Here is a 9,298-nt window from a genome sequence, read left to right on the forward strand (position 1 = left end):
CAACGGCGGGGCGGGCGGGGCTGCTGCTGAGGCGGGGGCTGCGGTGTTATTTTTTTCTTTGAGGTTACACGGTTATGTTCTTCCGCGGGGGGCCCTGTCACAGGAGCTGCCGCCAGGGGGCGCCTTTTTGCTTCATGCGGAGATTTGGGGGGGGGGGTGGGGGCGGATGGATATCCAGGGAATGCGTGGTGCTTTTATCCAGGCGCAGCCGGGTCTATGTTCAGGAGAGGGTTGGTCACGTGGGGTGGCCAGGGTTAGGGATGTGTTGGCTTTAGGTGGCAGTAGAAATATCCCTTTGGCCATGACTACTGACCAGTAACCCACAAAGTGTCAGCCTCTTATAGTTGGGTAACCTTTTTTTGGGTGGGCGGGGAGGGGGTACCGCTCTTCATTTTCTTTCGCACACCCCAAAAGTTCAATAAATCCCATTCACGCGTGATGTCCCAGGCGTGTTAATTAACTGCAATCGATTATTTGCCATTGCTAATTTAAAAAAAATACAGGGTCTATTTATTGAGGTTTCCCAATATCGGCGCAATACTGAAAATCTCCGCTGTATTTATCCCACAGAAATCCCGCTGCGTTCAACAGACATGCCAACACTCACCGACTTTCTGTCAATCTCCTGGAGTCAGTGTCGCTGATTTGTAAGATCAGACGTCCCAGAGACTTCAATGGAGTCTCAATAAGAAAAAATTCAAGACTTTTCAAATTCAATCATCTTTTTTTTTTGACCCAGATTCTTCAACTCTCACAATTTCAATCCTTGTATGTTAACATCTGTGTCAACGTTTCTCTTTGATACATCCGATGCTGTGTTCTTAGAGCAGTTTTGCAGCTAGAAGAACCTTCCAATAACCCCCATATTCTGCATTTAATGTACCATGACTTGGTTGCTATATAGACTTTGGGGTAACTATATATCCAGAAGCATTCAACTACGCTTATAGTGCCGGTGACGTCAGGCTACGGTCGCAGGAAAAATCAAATTGAGATGACTTCGACCAATCGCGGCCAAGCTGTCGCTCCGTGCACACGACGGCAGCAATGCATTTGTTTTGACGCGCTGTCGCCGGCACTAGTAGCACAGCCTTAGTTTGAGCCCAAAACATCCCAAAAGGCTTCTTCGGAGTTAACAGAATTACCCTATTTATGTTCTTGGGTTGGGTTGGGGGTGGGGGGGTTGGGTTGGGGGTGGGGGGGGGGGGCTTTGCTGCTGGAAATAGTTTTTAAAAAAATGTGCTAAACTACCTTAGAGTCAAAATGGAAACAGCTTTCAGAATAAACACCAAAACATGTCAATTACTTTATCCTGGTATATGTGGCAGTATGGGGACAGACAATTATTATGCCGTGAATTTATAACTTCATGCCAATCATACTGGAATTAATTTTAAATCCAATAGATCCTTAATGTATTTTATCAGTGTTCTTGGTGATACACACACACACACACACGTCAGTATTTCTATGAGAAAATCCGCATTAAAAAAACAGTCCAAAAAAATTAGGCCGTTGTATTAAACCACCCTTCAGCATCTGGGTTAAAGGGACTTTATCTGTTTTATGATAAAGGGTTAAATGAAAAACATCTTGTAATTGCTCCATGCGCGAACTCACCATTTTGATAAATACGTAGAAGTGTTGCCTCTATGTAACATGGGTCTATCCTACAGGTTGTCACAGACGGAAATATCTGCAATTAATTTTTTTGGCCTCCGTCCTGTCTCCCAGTGTTTAACGAGAGTGGCCAGTACATTACCAAACACTCAGACCCCACATGGTCTCAGACTAGAGACACCGTTTCTTTTTCAACAGCCGACCATCTTTTTTTTCTTTTCTAATAATAAATAGGAATTACTTTTTGCCTACAACAAGTTCACCTGCTGCTGAAGTTATTTGCTTGGAAGTAAATAAACCCTCCCATTTGATCAAACATTGGAGACTGACGTTTTTAATTCTTTTAAAAAAAGTGTATTTCTATTGTTGACTGTGACCTTTACCCCCCACTGCAGGGATATGCATTGCAAATTTAAGTATTTGCTTACCCCCCCCCCCAAATACACTTGATATTCTATATGGGACCGTATATTGGAACAATAAGCACAATGCATTAGCTGACGGCTTCACAAATTCCTTTCTATTTTCACAATGAAATAATTTCACACATATGGGAAAGGGTCAGTATTTTCTGGTTGCTTGTTCCTATGCGAATGAATTGGTCCAGTACAACAAAGCAAAATAGGGGATGGTAAACAGGTTATCAGTTCTGTTGAGGGATGTGTGTATTCTATGTAGTTTAAAAATGTTCTGCATTGTTGCAAGTTATCCTCTGCACTCCTGCAATATATTAGGCTTGTAATAGTACGCGCTAGTGCGCGTTTAGTATCTATAGGGCAAGCGGTGACGCGCGTGGCTATGACATCACAGCGTTAGGCCGCACTGTGATTGGCTCACAGTGTCACGTGGCGTGCACGTCTCAACTATAGCAACGTCCAGCTCACACAGGCAATTATCATTGATGTGCACGCACTATATTACAGGCCTTCTTACAGCACTTCATGCAGCAGTTCACACGCTCATCACCTACTCCAAGAGATCTCAGAGTTTTTAAAATCTTTCCTATTAAAGTCCACCTCTTGTAGGTCCCATCCACAGGTAGGAGATATCATTACACATCATAAGGGAATATGGAAACTAAAAACAAAAAATACACTGAAACACCAACATTTAAAAAAAGGGTCAATTTTATTTCCGTAAGTTTTTTTTTTTTTTTAAATAAAAATGAAAACACTGGAAAAAAAACCCCATTAGAAAATACCAACATCTGTATTTGGAGAATAACCCAGCAATTTAACGTTTTAGGACAAGTGGACTTAATGCCGATATGGGGTTTCTTACACTATTTGTTGGAACATTTCTCCCTAGCTCTTTGTTCATTTCAAACCCTTCTTCCCTACTGCACCTCCCCCCCCCGAAACACTGCTGATTGATACATGGTCCTGCACACTCTCCATATTTCTCACTATCCCTTTCATCCATTTATTGCCCTGTGTTTATTACCACAAATTCTCCACATCTTCTGTCTTAGATTTTTTTTATGTTATTTTACATCTGTGTTAAACTCCTCAGCAAATGAAAAATCACTTGAGCACATTCACATGTTCCAGACAGGTCTGCAACTCTGCTTTTCACCATTACCTCTTAGCATAGTGCTTCCACTGCAGCAAGGGATTCTGGGAAATGACATGCAAATGAGCAGTGTCACCTTTTGCTTCAAATCCATTTTAACATGTACCCCTATAAGCTTATGCCTGTCGTATACCAGTTTTTCAGCAGTCTGGGTTACAGAAGTGCATAGCCAGTAAACCTACTCACAGACAGCTGTTTCAACCTTTTGGGTTTCATCAGTGTGAGGCTGGTTAATTGGCTATGCAATTTGAAGGTGGGATAGGTTTTAACCACACCTTAAATAAAAGTTACGGTGGGTAAAAAAAAAAAAATAACTTGTGGAATCTTTGTAGGCAAAGAATGGTGGGTGGTCGTGTTGTTCCCAATGAGGGACCCTGAGAGATTTGAAAGCTTGTAACATTACTTGTTGGTCCAATAATAGGTATTACACCTACACCCTCCTGTTACTGCGTGGAATCTTTGTAAATCAGTATTGCTGAGGAAGAGAGAGAATTCTCGAAAGCTCGTCTTATAATATCAATTTATTCCAAATAGAAAAGGTGTCACCGACTACTGAAGTCCTCCTCTACGCAGCGCCATTGCCTTAAAATTATTCATGGACAAGCTACCCAGCTACCTGAACAAGCTCCTCACCCCTACCACACTCAGCACCTATCACGTGAGATCAGACTCCAAAAGACTGTTCATGGTCCCAAGGCTCAACAAAGTATCCGATCGCTCCTCCTCCTCTTACCGTGCACCCCAAAACTGGAACAACCTACCAGAGACTCACATCCACCACCAGCTTAAGTTCTTTCAAATCTAAGGCTGTCTCACATTTTACTCTGGTCTGTAACTGTTTCATTCGCCCATAATATATATTTTCTTTAACTGTGCATGCAATGTCTTGTATATAATGTATACCTTGTTCATTTATGTAACTGTACTTGTAACCATGTATTATTTGTCTTAACTCTGTGCCCAGGACATACTTGAAAACGAGAGATAACTCTCAATGTATTACTTCCTGGTAAAATATTTTATAAATAAATAGCAACTGGACCAACACAACAATTTCTAGTTAATTTAACGGTCTAGCAAATATTTCTGCAGCTATTACTAGAATTGTGTATAAATCCTAAACAGGCAGTAACTGACACTTATTGACCAATAGGTATACTTTAAATTTGTTAAAGAAATCTTTTATGTATGGGTAGCATTATATCGTACGGTGTCTCGTAAAATTATTTCCCTTCGAGAACAAAGCACAAAAACATACTTGTAGCTCTCCAGAAAGATACACTTCACTATGGGAAGAGCACTTGAAAGTGGCGGTGCTTAGCAAAACTCCACAATGTATAGTGCAGACTGCGTATTTTTAAGGCGGTTGTAAACATCACTCCTTGAACGCAAACAGCTCCTTTGCAGTAATTGTGGCGACATTTATATTGAAAGAAAGCGATTTTCCTTCTCCAGTTCTCCATGAAACAGGTTTCAGAAAACAGAATGTATTACTATTGAAAAACAAGACTGTAATCATGACAGAGACAAAAAGTGTCACTTCAAGTAAATGACAGCTTTTATGTTGATGCACAACAACACAATACATCTAGGTGCCGAAAACGATTTTGACTTCGAGAACCGTAACAATAAAGTGTTGATTTCGTATAATACGTTGTGTTCGATTGGCCTCAGTTTTCCTCGCGATTTACATCTGTAACTTCAATCAGATTGAAATACACAACACCGCTTTTCAATGGGGTCAAAAAGGAAAAGCAATAAAAAGGGAAAATGTTAATTTGTATTCTATTACAAGGTTGCAAGCAGTGTTATTTTGCGGGTGCGATGCAGGACAGAGAGCAGAGGAAACACAAAGACGGGTACTTGGATTAGAGTATTTAGCAGCTATGTTGGCCAAAGTAATGTTTTGCAACAGTGTTGTAGCGATGCTTAGTCCGCGGAGCAGACAAGGAAAGAACAATACCGTATTGTGACTCTTTGAAAAAATACTGAAAGAAAACCCCACAAATTATGAAGTGATTGGTTATTGATGGGTAGATTACATAATGAAATTACTTTTCCATGGAACATCAAAGGAAGGTGTTACCAGCCAGGCTTAATGCATCTCTCTATAAAGTGTGATAGCTAAAGGAGCTTTTTATGCAGTGTCCAGGAGTCTGCGCTATTGTGCTTTATAGAAAAAGGCCCCAACGTGTTTTTTGTGTGCATGTTTTATCCCCTAATAAATATATTTTTATATCTGTAAAACCAGTTCTTCCAATTAAATGGTTTGATGTTTCCCCGTGGTAGTAATCATGTTTGAAACAGAATATTAATAGTATTAGCCTACAGCCGTACTTCCGAACTCCTGTCCTTTAGAACCGCCAACAGGTCAGGTATTAATTAATTAATGACATTCCGGCTTCGGCAGAGGTGGCTCAATCATTTTGACTGAAGCACCTGTACTGAAACAGAAATATCCTTAAAAACCCAACCTGTTGGGGTCTGGAGTTGGGACACGTTGCTGTAGTGTGATCAGATTCTCATGTCACATGCCCTAATGCGTCATACATGACAATTCATTCAGTAAGGTAAGGTCCACCCGTACCTTCCTGCAACAGGCTGGCGGCAAATTTGTGATTATACTTTAATTTCACATTTTCCATGCAATCTTCGTTATTTAAAGGGCATGTTCCATAGTTACATTTATATAACAAGAGAAGCTGCACACAAATACATCAAAATACTGGCAAAGACCGGTGCTCCTGGTCCAGGGATATCTGCCTAAAAAATCCAGTATTGAGGAAAATAGAATGATCCCGGGCAACTTCGGATTTCTTACATTCAAAATATTGTGCTGAATAAATTTTTCTAAAGAAATCCGAGGTTGCCCGGGATCATTCTATTTTTCCCATAGTTACGTTTGCCATTTAAAAGCTTTGGGAAACTTTTTTTATTTAACATTTTTTATTAAATAAGGCAAGGCACCTGTGGCACATTTTCTGGTCACTAGAAACGTACATATATTATTTCACATTGATTTTTGTAATACTGTAACAGGTATACCAGGAACTACATACAGAATACAAAGATTGCAGCAAAGAACAGGTGAATACAAAGTTACTTTCTACTCCATAGCACAGGGGTGCACAAACTGAGGGGTGCAAGATTTTTCAGGGGGGGGGGGGGGGTGCAGCGGTAGCAGAGGCCCCGTGCTCCTCCCCCAAGGCATTTATATTAATGCCGGGGGATTGCCCGAGGCCTCTGCAAAGTCCCTTACCTTGTTTTTGGCGTCACGGCGTCACGTGACCCCGGGCCGTTATTTGACACAGAAGACAAGGTAAGGGGGAGGGGAGGGGGGGGAGGAGAGTGTGCGGGGAGGGCGAGGGTGAGGGGAGCGTGAGGGGGGGCAAGGGTGTGTGAGCGCAGCAGGGAAAGTTTGCGCATAGGGGACTTAAAACAGCAATATTTACTAAAAGTTGTTTAACTCAATGTTTGTACCTTGCAAGTCCTGCTTTTTTAATATTTAAAATCAGGATTTTCATATTCTCTAGCATCTGAGGTCACCATGGTAACCTACTGTACTGGGCTCTGGGAAGAGCTCCATTTTAACATGGGAAGGATGTTGATCCAGGGAGTAAACTGTGGCAATATTTAGAGTCAGGAAAGAATGTATTTTTCCTCTTATGAGATTATCTAATGATATGTCACTGGGGATTTTTGTTTGCCTTCCTCTGGATCAATATACTGTAAGTACAAATAAAGGATAAAGTATCTGTCAAATATTAGTATAGGCTAAACTTGATGGATATATGTCTTTTTTCAACCTCATTTACTACGTAACTACCCAGCCACCTAATATTTAAAAAAAACATATGTTTGCTGAACAGAGAATCACATGTAAAAAATGCAAATGGTGTTGGAAAGAGCAAGAATAGATCTCCAATTGCAAGTAAAGCAAGAACATGCAAACAAAATGGTGACGAGCACAGACTGCGGCTTTAACCAGTATTCAATTAGTCATTTTATAAATTACATAAACTATGTACAACATAACTGGAGCCAACGTAATGGTTTGTAACCTCATTTAGAGTGACTTTTACAACCAAACACATTGATGGGAATGCATGTGAAAAAATGTTATTCAGATTAAAATGACTGCTTTATATTCTTCTACGGAGTGTGGGATGGAAGAAGAATGAGGTCAGTCTATAAAAAAAAGCCACTTCCTACTTGACTTGGTGCAGGGCAGGATTGGCTAAAACACAAACGCCCTCTGCCCATCTATCCATGGGGTGTGAGAGGGAACGTGGAATAGGAAAAAAAAATGTTTCCAAATGGTTATCAAACCTTGTAAGTGACCGATTAATAGGTATGTCTTGAGTATATCATAGTCCAACTCCTAAAGAAGGTGAACTAAAGAAGAAAGAACCCCAATTACTGAGAGCACTCAAAGGACTATAATTGGCTCAGAGATGGCCTCGATACAAGGACTTGGTAGGTATCTGGAGTCCCTCAGAGAGGGAAAACGTGATGCCTAGTATGATTTGATGTGTCAATAAATTTAATTGCGAGCTATGCTCAATAAATAAAATGAGTTGTGGACACAAGATAATAATGAGTCTTGGTACCGTTTGTCGTGTAGTGTTTTTCTAACACAAGCCTCAAGAAAGTGGCGAATTAAAAGGAAAGAACAAACTGCAGAGAGAGTATCAAAAACTTGTAGCACTGTAGTAGGTGCCGACGGAAGCTCAGTGTCGGAGCAAGTATCCGGGTTCTCCAACCAGCTAGGTGAAAAGTTCTGATAAATTATCAAGACTAGGATATCGAATGGTTAAGCTTACATATCCTGACAGTTATCTGCTAAATCAAGGATGATAGCTCAGTATGATGATCAAAATGCTAAGTGGTCATACATTACGGTTCCTGAGGTCACTACTCTAAGTAGCCCATTAGTCTCCTTGCTGGGTTTAGTCAGGGCTAGGCAATTGCCTTTGTATGGGTGACAGTGTTTCTGCTCGGCAGTTCAGTGGTAACAGACAGTTACAGCAACCGCAATAAAGGTGTATTAATCGAGTGCGGTGTGCCCCCCAAACTATCCTAGTGGAGACACAATCGCCCACGATAGCATTGTATTATTGAGTTGACAGAATTAGCAGACTACCCAACACAACCTAGTTAATTGTAAGCTTCCAGTACTAAGTTGAAGCCCAATTTGCGGGTGAAACGCGTTAGAGGCGCAGGGGTATGCGTCCCCCCTCTTTTTAACCATGCTTCATTAAAGGATTTGTTATACAGCACAGTCCAGCTTCAGCAACTTTTTTCTTCTGCCTTGTGGTGTCCGCTGAATTGCCTCTCCTCACCGGAACAGGTACACTTCTTCTGCTTTTCACCTAGCTGGTTGGAGAACCCGGAAACTTGCTCCGACACTGAGCTTCCGTCGGCACCTACTACAGTGCTACAAGTTTTTGATACTCTCTCTGCAGTTTGTTCTTTCCTTTTAATTCGCCACTTTAAGGCTTTTGTTAGAAAAACACTACAGGACAAACGGTACCAAGACTCATTATTATCTTGTGTCCACAACTCATTTTATTTATTGAGCATAGCTCCCAATAAAGCGATATTTTAATTCACACATCAAATCATACTAGGCATTACGTTTTCCCTCTCTGAGGGACTCCAGATACCTACCAAGTCCTTGTATCGAGGCCATCTCTGAGCTGAACCACGTTAAATTTACTCTCCGGGGACCCCCTGCTTCCCGAGATACTTACCTCTGGAGGGGGTGCCGTTATCTGCGCAGTCTAAGTCTTCTGCGTCATGTGGTCCAATAGGAAGACAAGGGATGACTTTGCGGCTTACTATTGGCCTACAGGACTTTTAAAGCGCAATGGAGATCCCCCGGCCGTGGGATCCTACCAGCAGCATCTACACAGGTATCTCTGGTAACAGAGAGGTGTAGAGGTGTGTGTGATCAACACCCAGAAGACGACACGTGTTGCCAGGAGCGCTGCTTTATGGGTCATCTAAAAAAGGATGCTTTATGATCTATAGAAATTTTTTTTTTTAAATCCAAGATCTCACAATTCAAAACTACCTGATGCTGCTAAAAAATAACAAAGGCCCA

This window comes from Ascaphus truei, chromosome 15 (assembly GCF_040206685.1).
Source record: "Ascaphus truei isolate aAscTru1 chromosome 15, aAscTru1.hap1, whole genome shotgun sequence".
NCBI lineage: Eukaryota > Metazoa > Chordata > Amphibia > Anura > Ascaphidae > Ascaphus > Ascaphus truei.